Source organism: Amia ocellicauda, unplaced genomic scaffold (assembly GCF_036373705.1).
Source record: "Amia ocellicauda isolate fAmiCal2 unplaced genomic scaffold, fAmiCal2.hap1 HAP1_SCAFFOLD_108, whole genome shotgun sequence".
Taxonomy (NCBI): Eukaryota; Metazoa; Chordata; class Actinopteri; order Amiiformes; family Amiidae; genus Amia; species Amia ocellicauda.
This window is the reverse complement of record NW_027102673.1, coordinates 183,618-197,451: the sequence shown is the minus strand read 5'-3', so window position 1 is coordinate 197,451 and position 13,834 is coordinate 183,618. Positions and strand designations below refer to the sequence as shown.

General features: G+C 43.2%; 5 non-coding genes across 5 annotated transcripts; all 5 read right to left on the bottom strand.

Annotated features, from left to right (window-relative positions):
- Positions 1-906: 906 nt before the first annotated feature.
- On the bottom strand, positions 907-979 carry trnak-uuu (transfer RNA lysine (anticodon UUU)). The gene has a single exon. It is a non-coding gene; the product is annotated as a tRNA-Lys (tRNA).
- Positions 980-1,214: 235 nt separating this feature from the next.
- trnay-gua (transfer RNA tyrosine (anticodon GUA)) lies at positions 1,215-1,303 on the bottom strand. Its single transcript is given in 2 exon segments — positions 1,215-1,250; positions 1,267-1,303. It is a non-coding gene; the product is annotated as a tRNA-Tyr (tRNA).
- Positions 1,304-9,978: 8,675 nt separating this feature from the next.
- On the bottom strand, positions 9,979-10,051 carry trnak-uuu (transfer RNA lysine (anticodon UUU)). The gene has a single exon. It is a non-coding gene; the product is annotated as a tRNA-Lys (tRNA).
- A 226-nt stretch (positions 10,052-10,277) lies between these two features.
- trnay-gua (transfer RNA tyrosine (anticodon GUA)) lies at positions 10,278-10,366 on the bottom strand. The gene is given in 2 exon segments: positions 10,278-10,313; positions 10,330-10,366. It is a non-coding gene; the product is annotated as a tRNA-Tyr (tRNA).
- Positions 10,367-13,630: 3,264 nt separating this feature from the next.
- Positions 13,631-13,703, bottom strand: trnak-uuu (transfer RNA lysine (anticodon UUU)). The gene has a single exon. It is a non-coding gene; the product is annotated as a tRNA-Lys (tRNA).
- Between the last annotated feature and the right edge of the window lie 131 nt (positions 13,704-13,834).

Genomic DNA, 13,834 nt, shown 5'->3' with positions numbered 1-13,834 from the left:
TAACTACTTCGTTAAATACAGCTTGTTATAGGATATTGTGAACTGAACCTATTTTGCTGTGAATTTATATTTACTGCGAATAGTTTATTGTGGCTGGTCTTGGTCTGTCTGCACTAAATAAATGATTTGTATCAAGGGATTATTTAGTTTGTCTGTGTACTTTTTTACCTAACCACTAAGGGCCACTCCTTGCACTTCACACATTTGCCCTTTTAATTACTCCCTTACTGACATACTTTAACATGCAATGTGCGTGTGATAATAGTTTTAGCAGCCTGTTGCCATTCAGGTGAGACAATACCTAGTAAATCCTTTTTTTTTTTTTTCATGTTGGTGCGCCGCGAAGGTTTTTGGTCTCAGCAAAGTGTGCCGTGGCATTACAACGCTTGGGAACCACTGGCTTGGCTTGTTGGGCATCCAGGTATGCACTGAGATTACGATCGGCACGATGATTGTCGTTCTCAGGAGAATTGTGTTTCTTTGCTGATCATGTTCTCTGTCGCTTTTTACAAAGTTCTTACAAGTGGCACATTGGGGATGAGGAGCAGAGCATGCTGACACGCATAGCTGTGGACTTCTGCATGGCATGGGGCCACAGGTCATTCCAAGTATTTCAAGACGCCTGCAAATGTGTGGACACGTTGTGTTGGCCCAACCCTCACAGATTGTGCCAAGTCAAGTAGAGATGCATGTTGTGCTGTTCTAAAGTGACACGTCGTCAACGGCAAAAACATCTCTCAGAGTTCCTGGCTTGACTTGCCTCTGGAAGACAACACTTGCCCAGGCTGGATATTTGCAGAAAGAAGCAAAGAGGACTAGACACCTTGCCTAGACACAACTGCATATTTCATTGTCACCTGGAAGGCCATCCAGGCTTTTCACCATCATGGCCCTCGGTCAACAAGGCACCCGAACAGGGACTCGAACCCTGGACCCTCAGATTAAAAGTCTGATGCTCTACCGGCTGAGCTACCCGGGCTTCAGTGAAGTGCTTCACAATGTGTTGGCTTCATGATTGTTCCAGACCGCTTTCTGGCCGGTTTAGAAAACTGGGCTCAGGGTGAAAAGGGCCACATGCATATGAGATGTTTGGGCAATGCGAGTTCTCCACAGCAAATCCGAATTTCCGGTGTTTTCTCCTTGTCCTCATGCAATTCCAATGGCTTGACATTTGGGAGCTCGTCCAAAACCGATGTCAAACCATAATCACGCCTTCCTTCGAGCCGGAATTGAACCAGCGACCTAAGGATGCCCGCTGTCTGAAACCTACAGTCCTCCGCTCTACCAACTGAGCTATCGAAGGGAAGATTCTCACTGTCTTCCCCTGGCAGTCTCAGTGGCCGTGCAAAGCCAAGAAGCACCGTGGCTTGGCTCAGTGGTTTTCAACCCGTGTGCCGTGAGGACTACCCAATTGTGTCGTGAGATTTTTATCCCCTGAAAAATATTATGTCATTTTGTTTGGTCAACTTCATAAATCTTGTATCAAATCAAACTTATTCAAATGTGTGAAAATATTACATTTATACATCACCTGTAGAAAGCGTTTCATAACTGAAATGTTGTGTTTGCCGGACTGAACGCACACCTACACTGAGTTGCAGTGCTATCAGTTGTATCGTAAGGTACACTTATAAATTTCAATTTAAGAAGTGAATTTATAGTATCACCTTATCACGAATCCTGGAATCTTGTAGAACTCAATTTCTGTAATAATTGGACACAGACACCAATTCCAAAGATATAAATTGTTAAATTTATTCAAAAACAAAGACTAAATGTAGCACTACACTAATTATACAAAAGGGAAAAGCTAATTAAAATTCAACTCTAGATCAACAAATCAAAGACAAATCACTTCCGTGACCAAATCAAAGACCATGGGATCGCATATGATAACACACAAATCGTTAAACAAAAAAGGTTATAAACACATTAACTACAATACCGGTTAGTAAGACGAAGGTGAGTCTCTCGTTAGTATTGTTAGTCAGACATTAAATAACTACGCAGGTTAGTATTTATGTCAGGTAACTTCTCGTTATATATATATCAGTCTCATTTACGTTTAGGTGCCGAGAAAGATCCTATCGTTACTTGTTACCACAATTTCCCTTAACTGATTATTATTCAATGATCAAGGATAGGCAGGGCCACCAATAATCTAACGTCTATTGACTTGTGTCAATTTCATACTAAACAGTTAAACAGGAATGAGAACATATTTCTCGGGGTTGACAGATTTTATTTCTAAAATTATCAACAAAACAGTTTAATGCAACACACATTTATATTTAAGAAAACTAAATGATATTACACATTCTAGAGTTATGAATCACAGAATAACATTTCTAATTGATTTCTCAAATGTCATGAATCATGAACTCCAAACTGTTAAACTTATCTGAACTTCGTCGCAGAGAGGCCTCTCTGTCTTCGGGCTCAGATCACAGCACACGGCACATGGTCCGTGTGGTTTGGAACAAAGGCAGTGCGGTTCGGCTTTGTCCAAGAACTTCCACTCAGTCGATGCAGCTGGAAGTTGGGGTTTCGCGAAATTAGAGTCTTTTCCAAACAGATTTTCCACTGGTTTGAAGGCTCCAAGGTTGTGCACAAAATCTTCTTTGTAAGCAGGGTTCCACCGTAGTTACTTGAAGACAAAGTCTTTGAGGAAAGCAGGGCCCTGTTCGTTCCAAGGGTCAAGTTTCTTAAGACTCAAATAGCTATTTAAATGACTGAACACTTTCATATACATTCGACTTACTCAATTGTCCAGCTGTAAAACTCCACTGATCAGGTGGGCACAGGCGGGCATGCGCAGTCTGTAAAGTTCTTTATTTAATAAAGTCCTTTAAAAGAATTCTTCGTACGGCTCAATCTCCTTCTCCCAGTTTAACTCTTCTGTTGCCGGCAAAGACTTGGTTGGTTTCTGGTTCCGGTTCGGGCAACAGAGCTACAGGTTGAGCTGTGGCAGCGAGTTACTGGTTCAGGTGAGAGAGAAAGAGAGAGAGAGAGAAAGAGAGAGAGAGAGAGAGAGAGAGAGACTGTGCACTGTTCCTTATAGTCTGTCAGATCAATAGGTGATTGGTTCTTGAGTTCTTGAGATTGGATTTCGGTTTCAGCCCCCAGTGTCCTAATGGAGGGGGGCTTGATTTATGACTGATGTCAATCCATGCCATCTTTTGAAAATGCCGGTTGGCCCGGGTTCGTAGCTCTATGTCGGGATTTCGGCTCTCGTCCACTTCAAAGAGTTTTTATCACCTACAGGCCCCTTTCTCCAGACATCTCATAGCAGGATTCAACCTATTTGGCCTCTTCTCGGTGCCATCCTCCCCAAAACTGTCACTTTGATGCAAACCAGTTCCAAGCTGATGAGCAAAGGAAATCTGATAACTTTGGGGGTGGAGAGGTCTTCTTTAGATCAGTGCTTCAGCTCAGAGCCCAAATGCTCTTATCAAAATACACCCAACATAACGCTACACAGTGGAACTGCAAGGCAATTGATTAAAGGGACATGTGGTGAATTCCTTTTTATCTTTATACTGTTGTTGGATGTCTCCTGTTCCTCTAAGTCTCATTTGGCCTTGGTTTTCCCCCTCTGTGTTGAATAATCGGGCTCTAAATACCCCCGGCATTTCTCCTGCAGTTCTTCGTTCTTTCCACTGCTAGCGCTGCCTTTGTGCAGCTTGTTATAGGATATTGTGAACTGAACCTATTTTGCTGTGAATTTATATTTACTGCGAATAGTTTATTGTGGCTGGTCTTGGTCTGTCTGCACTAAATAAATGATTTGTATCAAGGGATTATTTAGTTTGTCTGTGTACTTTTTTACCTAACCACTAAGGGCCACTCCTTGCACTTCACACATTTGCCCTTTTAATTACTCCCTTACTGACATACTTTAACATGCAATGTGCGTGTGATAATAGTTTTAGCAGCCTGTTGCCATTCAGGTGAGACAATACCTAGTAAATCCTTTTTTTTTTTTTTCATGTTGGTGCGCCGCGAAGGTTTTTGGTCTCAGCAAAGTGTGCCGTGGCATTACAACGCTTGGGAACCACTGGCTTGGCTTGTTGGGCATCCAGGTATGCACTGAGATTACGATCGGCACGATGATTGTCGTTCTCAGGAGAATTGTGTTTCTTTGCTGATCACGTTCTCTGTCGCTTTTTACACAGTTCTTACAAGTGGCACATTGGGGATGAAGAGCAGAGCATGCTGACACGCATAGCTGTGGACTTCTGCATGGCATGGGGCCACAGGTCATTCCAAGTATTTCAAGACGCCTGCAAATGTGTGGACACGTTGTGTTGGCCCAACCCTCACAGATTGTGCCAAGTCAAGTAGAGATGCATGTTGTGCTGTTCTAAAGTGACACGTCGTCAACGGCAAAAACATCTCTCAGAGTTCCTGGCTTGACTTGCCTCTGGAAGACAACACTTGCCCAGGCTGGATATTTGCCGAAAGAAGCAAAGAGGACTAGACACCTTGCCTAGACGCAACTGCATATTTCATTGTCACCTGGAAGGCCATCCAGGCTTTTCACCATCATGGCCCTCGGTCAACAAGGCGCCCGAACAGGGACTCGAACCCTGGACCCTCAGATTAAAAGTCTGATGCTCTAACACACAAATCGTTAAACAAAAAAGGTTATAAACACATTAACTACAATACCGGTTAGTAAGACGAAGGTGAGTCTCTCGTTAGTATTGTTAGTCAGACATTAAATAACTACGCAGGTTAGTATTTATGTCAGGTAACTTCTCGTTATATATATATCAGTCTCATTTACGTTTAGGTGCCGAGAAAGATCCTATCGTTACTTGTTACCACAATTTCCCTTAACTGATTATTATTCAATGATCAAGGATAGGCAGGGCCACCAATAATCTAACGTCTATTGACTTGTGTCAATTTCATACTAAACAGTTAAACAGGAATGAGAACATATTTCTCGGGGTTGACAGATTTTATTTCTAAAATTATCAACAAAACAGTTTAATGCAACACACATTTATATTTAAGAAAACTAAATGATATTACACATTCTAGAGTTATGAATCACAGAATAACATTTCTAAATGATTTCTCAAATGTCATGAATCATGAACTCCAAACTGTTAAACTTATCTGAACTTCGTCGCAGAGAGGCCTCTCTGTCTTCGGGCTCAGATCACAGCACACGGCACATGGTCTGTGTGGTTTGGAACAAAGGCAGTGCGGTTCGGCTTTGTCCAAGAACTTCCACTCAGTCGATGCAGCTGGAAGTTGGGGTTTCGCGAAATTAGAGTCTTTTCCAAACAGATTTTCCACTGGTTTGAAGGCTCCAAGGTTGTGCACAAAATCTTCTTTGTAAGCAGGGTTCCACCGTAGTTACTTGAAGACAAAGTCTTTGAGGAAAGCAGGGCCCTGTTCGTTCCAAGGGTCAAGTTTCTTAAGACTCAAATAGCTATTTAAATGACTGAACACTTTCATATACATTCGACGTACTCAATTGTCCAGCTGTAAAACTCCACTGATCAGGTGGGCACAGGCGGGCATGCGCAGTCTGTAAAGTTCTTTCTTTAATATAGTCCTTTAATAGAATTCTTCGTACGGCTCAATCTCCTTCTCCCAGTTTAACTCTTCTGTTGCCGGCAAAGACTTGGTTGGTTTCTGGTTCCGGTTCGGGCAACAGAGCTACAGGTTGAGCTGTGGCAGCGAATTACTGGTTCAGGTGAGAGAGAAAGAGAGAGAGAGAGAGAGAGAGACTGTGCACTGTTCCTTATAGTCTGTCAGATCAATAGGTGATTGGTTCTTGAGTTCTTGAGATTGGATTTCGGTTTCAGCCCCCAGTGTCCTAATGGAGGGGGGCTTGATTTATGACTGATGTCAATCCATGCCATCTTTTGGAAATGCCGGTTGGCCCGGGTTCGTAGCTCTATGTCGGGATTTCGGCTCTCGTCCACTTCAAAGAGTTTTTGTCACCTACAGGCCCCTTTCTCCAGACATCTCATAGCAGGATTCAACCTATTTGGCCTCTTCTCGGTGCCATCCTCCCCAAAACTGTCACTTTGATGCAAACCAGTTCCAAGCTGATGAGCAAAGGAAATCTGATAACTTTGGGGGTGGAGAGGTCTTCTTTAGATCAGTGCTTCAGCTCAGAGCCCAAATGCTCTTATCAAAATACACCCAACATAACGCTACACAGTGGAACTGCAAGGCAATTGATTAAAGGGACATGTGGTGAATTCCTTTTTATCTTTATACTGTTGTTGGATGTCTCCTGTTCCTCTAAGTCTCATTTGGCCTTGGTTTTCCCCCTCTGTGTTGAATAATCGGGCTCTAAATAGCCCCGGCGTTTCTCCTGCAGTTCTTCGTTCTTTCCACTGCTAGCGCTGCCTTTGTGCAGCTTGTTATAGGATATTGTGAACTGAACCTATTTTGCTGTGAATTTATATGTACTGCGAATAGTTTATTGTGGCTGGTCTTGGTCTGTCTGCACTAAATAAATGATTTGTATCAAGGGATTATTTAGTTTGTCTGTGTACTTTTTTACCTAACCACTAAGGGCCACTCCTTGCACTTCACACATTTGCCCTTTTAATTACTCCCTTACTGACATACTTTAACATGCAATGTGCGTGTGATAATAGTTTTAGCAGCCTGTTGCCATTCAGGTGAGACAATTCCTAGTAAATCCTTTTTTTTTTTTTTCATGTTGGTGCGCCGCGAAGGTTTTTGGTCTCAGCAAAGTGTGCCGTGGCATTACAACGCTTGGGAACCACTGGCTTGGCTTGTTGGGCATCCAGGTATGCACTGAGATTACGATCGGCACGATGATTGTCGTTCTCAGGAGAATTGTGTTTCTTTGCTGATCACGTTCTCTGTCGCTTTTTACACAGTTCTTACAAGTGGCACATTGGGGATGAAGAGCAGAGCATGCTGACACGCATAGCTGTGGACTTCTGCATGGCATGGGGCCACAGGTCATTCCAAGTATTTCAAGACGCCTGCAAATGTGTGGACACGTTGTGTTGGCCCAACCCTCACAGATTGTGCCAAGTCAAGTAGAGATGCATGTTGTGCTGTTCTAAAGTGACTCGTCGTCAACGGCAAAAACATCTCTCAGAGTTCCTGGCTTGACTTGCCTCTGGAAGACAACACTTGCCCAGGCTGGATATTTGCCGAAAGAAGCAAAGAGGACTGGACACCTTGCCTAGACGCAACTGCATATTTCATTGTCACCTGGAAGGCCATCCAGGCTTTTCACCATCATGGCCCTCGGTCAACAAGGCGCCCGAACAGGGACTCGAACCCTGGACCCTCAGATTAAAAGTCTGATGCTCTAACACACAAATCGTTAAACAAAAAAGGTTATAAACACATTAACTACAATACCGGTTAGTAAGACGAAGGTGAGTCTCTCGTTAGTATTGTTAGTCAGACATTAAATAACTACGCAGGTTAGTATTTATGTCAGGTAACTTCTCGTTATATATATATCAGTCTCATTTACGTTTAGGTGCCGAGAAAGATCCTATCGTTACTTGTTACCACAATTTCCCTTAACTGATTATTATTCAATGATCAAGGATAGGCAGGGCCACCAATAATCTAACGTCTATTGACTTGTGTCAATTTCAGACTAAACAGTTAAACAGGAATGAGAAGATATTTCTCGGGGTTGACAGATTTTATTTCTAAAATTATCAACAAAACAGTTTAATGCAACACACATTTATATTTAAGAAAACTAAATGATATTACACATTCTAGAGTTATGAATCACAGAATAACATTTCTAATTGATTTCTCAAATGTCATGAATCATGAACTCCAAACTGTTAAACTTATCTGAACTTCGTCGCAGAGAGGCCTCTCTGTCTTCGGGCTCAGATCACAGCACACGGCACATGGTCCGTGTGGTTTGGAACAAAGGCAGTGCGGTTCGGCTTTGTCCAAGAACTTCCACTCAGTCGATGCAGATGGAAGTTGGGGTTTCGCGAAATTAGAGTCTTTTCCAAACAGATTTTCCACTGGTTTGAAGGCTCCAAGGTTGTGCACAAAATCTTCTTTGTAAGCAGGGTTCCACCGTAGTTACTTGAAGACAAAGTCTTTGAGGAAAGCAGGGCCCTGTTCGTTCCAAGGGTCAAGTTTCTTAAGACTCAAATAGCTATTTAAATGACTGAACACTTTCATATACATTCGACTTACTCAATTGTCCAGCTGTAAAACTCCACTGATCAGGTGGGCACAGGCGGGCATGCGCAGTCTGTAAAGTTCTTTATTTAATAAAGTCCTTTAAAAGAATTCTTCGTACGGCTCAATCTCCTTCTCCCAGTTTAACTCTTCTGTTGCCGGCAAAGACTTGGTTGGTTTCTGGTTCCGGTTCGGGCAACAGAGCTACAGGTTGAGCTGTGGCAGCGAGTTACTGGTTCAGGTGAGAGAGAAAGAGAGAGAGAGAGAAAGAGAGAGAGAGAGAGAGAGAGAGACTGTGCACTGTTCCTTATAGTCTGTCAGATCATTAGGTGATTGGTTCTTGAGTTCTTGAGATTGGATTTCGGTTTCAGCCCCCAGTGTCCTAATGGAGGGGGGCTTGATTTATGACTGATGTCAATCCATGCCATCTTTTGGAAATGCCGGTTGGCCCGGGTTCGTAGCTCTATGTCGGGATTTCGGCTCTCGTCCACTTCAAAGAGTTTTTATCACCTACAGGCCCCTTTCTCCAGACATCTCATAGCAGGATTCAACCTATTTGGCCTCTTCTCGGTGCCATCCTCCCCAAAACTGTCACTTTGATGCAAACCAGTTCCAAGCTGATGAGCAAAGGAAATCTGATAACTTTGGGGGTGGAGAGGTCTTCTTTAGATCAGTGCTTCAGCTCAGAGCCCAAATGCTCTTATCAAAATACACCCAACATAACGCTACACAGTGGAACTGCAAGGCAATTGATTAAAGGGACATGTGGTGAATTCCTTTTTATCTCTATACTGTTGTTGGATGTCTCCTCTTCCTCTAAGTCTCATTTGGCCTTGGTTTTCCCCCTCTGTGTTGAATAATCGGGCTCTAAATAGCCCCGGCGTTTCTCCTGCAGTTCTTCGTTCTTTCCACTGCTAGCGATGCGTTTGTGCAGCTTGTTATAGGATATTGTGAACTGAACCTATTTTGCTGTGAATTTATATTTACTGCGAATAGTTTATTGTGGCTGGTCTTGGTCTGTCTGCACTAAATAAATGATTTGTATCAAGGGATTATTTAGTTTGTCTGTGTACTTTTTTACCTAACCACTAAGGGCCACTCCTTGCACTTCACACATTTGCCCTTTTAATTACTCCCTTACTGACATACTTTAACATGCAATGTGCGTGTGATAATAGTTTTAGCAGCCTGTTGCCATTCAGGTGAGACAATACCTAGTAAATCCTTTTTTTTTTTTTTCATGTTGGTGCGCCGCGAAGGTTTTTGGTCTCAGCAAAGTGTGCCGTGGCATTACAACGCTTGGGAACCACTGGCTTGGCTTGTTGGGCATCCAGGTATGCACTGAGATTACGATCGGCACGATGATTGTCGTTCTCAGGAGAATTGTGTTTCTTTGCTGATCATGTTCTCTGTCGCTTTTTACAAAGTTCTTACAAGTGGCACATTGGGGATGAGGCATAGCTGTGGACTTCTGCATGGCATGGGGCCACAGGTCATTCCAAGTATTTCAAGACGCCTGCAAATGTGTGGACACGTTGTGTTGGCCCAACCCTCACAGATTGTGCCAAGTCAAGTAGAGATGCATGTTGTGCTGTTCTAAAGTGACACGTCGTCAACGGCAAAAACATCTCTCAGAGTTCCTGGCTTGACTTGCCTCTGGAAGACAACACTTGCCCAGGCTGGATATTTGCCGAAAGAAGCAAAGAGGACTAGACACCTTGCCTAGACGCAACTGCATATTTCATTGTCACCTGGAAGGCCATCCAGGCTTTTCACCATCATGGCTCTCGGTCAACAAGGCGCCCGAACAGGGACTCGAACCCTGGACCCTCAGATTAAAAGTCTGATGCTCTACCGGCTGAGCTACCCGGGCTTCAGTGAAGTGCTTCACAATGTGTTGGCTTCATGATTGTTCCAGACCGCTTTCTGGCCGGTTTAGAAAACTGGGCTCAGGGTCACATGCATATGAGATGTTTGGGCAATGCGAGTTCTCCACAGCAAATCCGAATTTCCGGTGTTTTCTCCTTGTCCTCATGCAATTCCAATGGCTTGACATTTGGGAGCTCGTCCAAAACCGATGTCAAACCATAATCACGCCTTCCTTCGAGCCGGAATTGAACCAGCGACCTAAGGATGCCCGCTGCCTGAAACCTACAGTCCTCCGCTCTACCAACTGAGCTATCGAAGGGAAGCTTCTCACCGTCTTCCCCTGGCAGTCTCAGTGGCCGTGCAAAGCCAAGAAGCACCGTGGCTTGGCTCAGTGGTTTTCAACCCGTGTGCCGTGAGGACTACCCAATTGTGTCGTGAGATTTTTATCCCCTGAAAAATATTATGTCATTTTGTTTGGTCAACTTCATAAATCTTGTATCAAATCAAACTTATTCAAATGTGTGAAAATATTACATTTATACATCACCTGTAGAAAGCGTTTCATAACTGAATTGTTGTGTTTGCCGGACTGAACGCACACCTACACTGAGTTGCAGTGCTATCAGTTGTATCGTAAGGTACACTTATAAATTTCAATTTAAGAAGTGAATTTATAGTATCACCTTATCACGAATCCTGGAATCTTGTAGAACTCAATTTCTGTAATAATTGGACACAGACACCAATTCCAAAGATATAAATTGTTAAATTTATTCAAAAACAAAGACTAAATGTAGCACTACACTAATTATACAAAAGGGAAAAGCTAATTAAAATTCAACTCTAGATCAACAAATCAAAGACAAATCACTTCCGTGACCAAATCAAAGACCATGGGATCGCATATGATAGCACACAAATCGTTTAACAAAAAAGGTTATAAACACATTAACTACAATACCGGTTAGTAAGACGAAGGTGAGTCTCTCGTTAGTATTGTTAGTCAGACATTAAATAACTACGCAGGTTAGTATTTATGTCAGGTAACTTCTCGTTATATATATATCAGTCTCATTTACGTTTAGGTGCCGAGAAAGATCCTATCGTTACTTGTTACCACAATTTCCCTTAACTGATTATTATTCAATGATCAAGGATAGGCAGGGCCACCAATAATCTAACGTCTATTGACTTGTGTCAATTTCAGACTAAACAGTTAAACAGGAATGAGAAGATATTTCTCGGGGTTGACAGATTTTATTTCTAAAATTATCAACAAAACAGTTTAATGCAACACACATTTATATTTAAGAAAACTAAATGATATTACACATTCTAGAGTTTTGAATCACAGAATAACATTTCTAATTGATTTCTCAAATGTCATGAATCATGAACTCCAAACTGTTAAACTTATCTGAACTTCGTCGCAGAGAGGCCTCTCTGTCTTCGGGCTCAGATCACAGCACACGGCACATGGTCCGTGTGGTTTGGAACAAAGGCAGTGCGGTTCGGCTTTGTCCAAGAACTTCCACTCAGTCGAAGCACCTGGAAGTTGGGGTTTCGCGAAATTAGAGTCTTTTCCTAACAGATTTTCCACTGGTTTGAAGGCTCCAAGGTTGTGCACAAAATCTTCTTTGTAAGCAGGGTTCCACCGTAGTTACTTGAAGACAAAGTCTTTGAGGAAAGCAGGGCCCTGTTCGTTCCAAGGGTCAAGTTTCTTAAGACTCAAATAGCTATTTAAATGACTGAACACTTTCATATACATTCGACTTACTCAATTGTCCAGCTGTAAAACTCCACTGATCAGGTGGGCACAGGCGGGCATGCACAGTCTGTAAAGTTCTTTATTTAATAAAGTCCTTTAAAAGAATTCTTCGTACGGCTCAATCTCCTTCTCCCAGTTTAACTCTTCTGTTGCCGGCAAAGACTTGGTTGGTTTCTGGTTCCGGTTCGGGCAACAGAGCTACAGGTTGAGCTGTGGCAGCGAGTTACTGGTTCAGGTGAGAGAGAAAGAGAGAGAGAGAGATAGAGAGAGAGAGAGAGAGAGAGAGAGACTGTGCACTGTTCCTTATAGTCTGTCAGATCAATAGGTGATTGGTTCTTGAGTTCTTGAGATTGGATTTCGGTTTCAGCCCCCAGTGTCCTAATGGAGGGGGGCTTGATTTATGACTGATGTCAATCCATGCCATCTTTTGGAAATGCCGGTTGGCCCGGGTTCGTAGCTCTATGTCGGGATTTCGGCTCTCGTCCACTTCAAAGAGTTTTTATCACCTACAGGCCCCTTTCTCCAGACATCTCATAGCAGGATTCAACCTATTTGGCCTCTTCTCGGTGCCATCCTCCCCAAAACTGTCACTTTGATGCAAACCAGTTCCAAGCTGATGAGCAAAGGAAATCTGATAACTTTGGGGGTGGAGAGGTCTTCTTTAGATCAGTGCTTCAGCTCAGAGCCCAAATGCTCTTATCAAAATACACCCAACATAACGCTACACAGTGGAACTGCAAGGCAATTGATTAAAGGGACATGTGGTGAATTCCTTTTCATCTTTATACTGTTGTTGGATGTCTCCTGTTCCTCTAAGTCTCATTTGGCCTTGGTTTTCCCCCTCTGTGTTGAATAATCGGGCTCTAAATAGCCCCGGCGTTTCTCCTGCAGTTCTTCGTTCTTTCCACTGCTAGCGCTGCCTTTGTGCAGCTTGTTATAGGATATTGTGAACTGAACCTATTTTGCTGTGAATTTATATGTACTGCGAATAGTTTATTGTGGCTGGTCTTGGTCTGTCTGCACTAAATAAATGATTTGTATCAAGGGATTATTTAGTTTGTCTGTGTACTTTTTTACCTAACCACTAAGGGCCACTCCTTGCACTTCACACATTTGCCCTTTTAATTACTCCCTTACTGACATACTTTAACATGCAATGTGCGTGTGATAATAGTTTTAGCAGCCTGTTGCCATTCAGGTGAGACAATACCTAGTAAATCCTTTTTTTTTTTTTTCATGTTGGTGCGCCGCGAAGGTTTTTGGTCTCAGCAAAGTGTGCCGTGGCATTACAACGCTTGGGAACCACTGGCTTGGCTTGTTGGGCATCCAGGTATGCACTGAGATTACGATCGGCACGATGATTGTCGTTCTCAGGAGAATTGTGTTTCTTTGCTGATCATGTTCTCTGTCGCTTTTTACAAAGTTCTTACAAGTGGCACATTGGGGATGAGGAGCAGAGCATGCTGACACGCATAGCTGTGGACTTCTGCATGGCATGGGGCCACAGGTCATTCCAAGTATTTCAAGACGCCTGCAAATGTGTGGACACGTTGTGTTGGCCCAACCCTCACAGATTGTGCCAAGTCAAGTAGAGATGCATGTTGTGCTGTTCTAAAGTGACACGTCGTCAACGGCAAAAACATCTCTCAGAGTTCCTGGCTTGACTTGCCTCTGGAAGACAACACTTGCCCAGGCTGGATATTTGCCGAAAGAAGCAAAGAGGACTAGACACCTTGCCTAGACACAACTGCATATTTCATTGTCACCTGGAAGGCCATCCAGGCTTTTCACCATCATGGCTCTCGGTCAACAAGGCGCCCGAACAGGGACTCAAACCCTGGACCCTCAGATTAAAAGTCTGATGCTCTACCGGCTGAGCTACCCGGGCTTCAGTGAAGTGCTTCACAATGTGTTGGCTTCATGATTGTTCCAGACCGCTTTCTGGCCGGTTTAAAAAACAGGGCTCAGGGTGAAAAGGGTCACATGCATATGAGATGTTTGGGCAATGCGAGTTCTCCA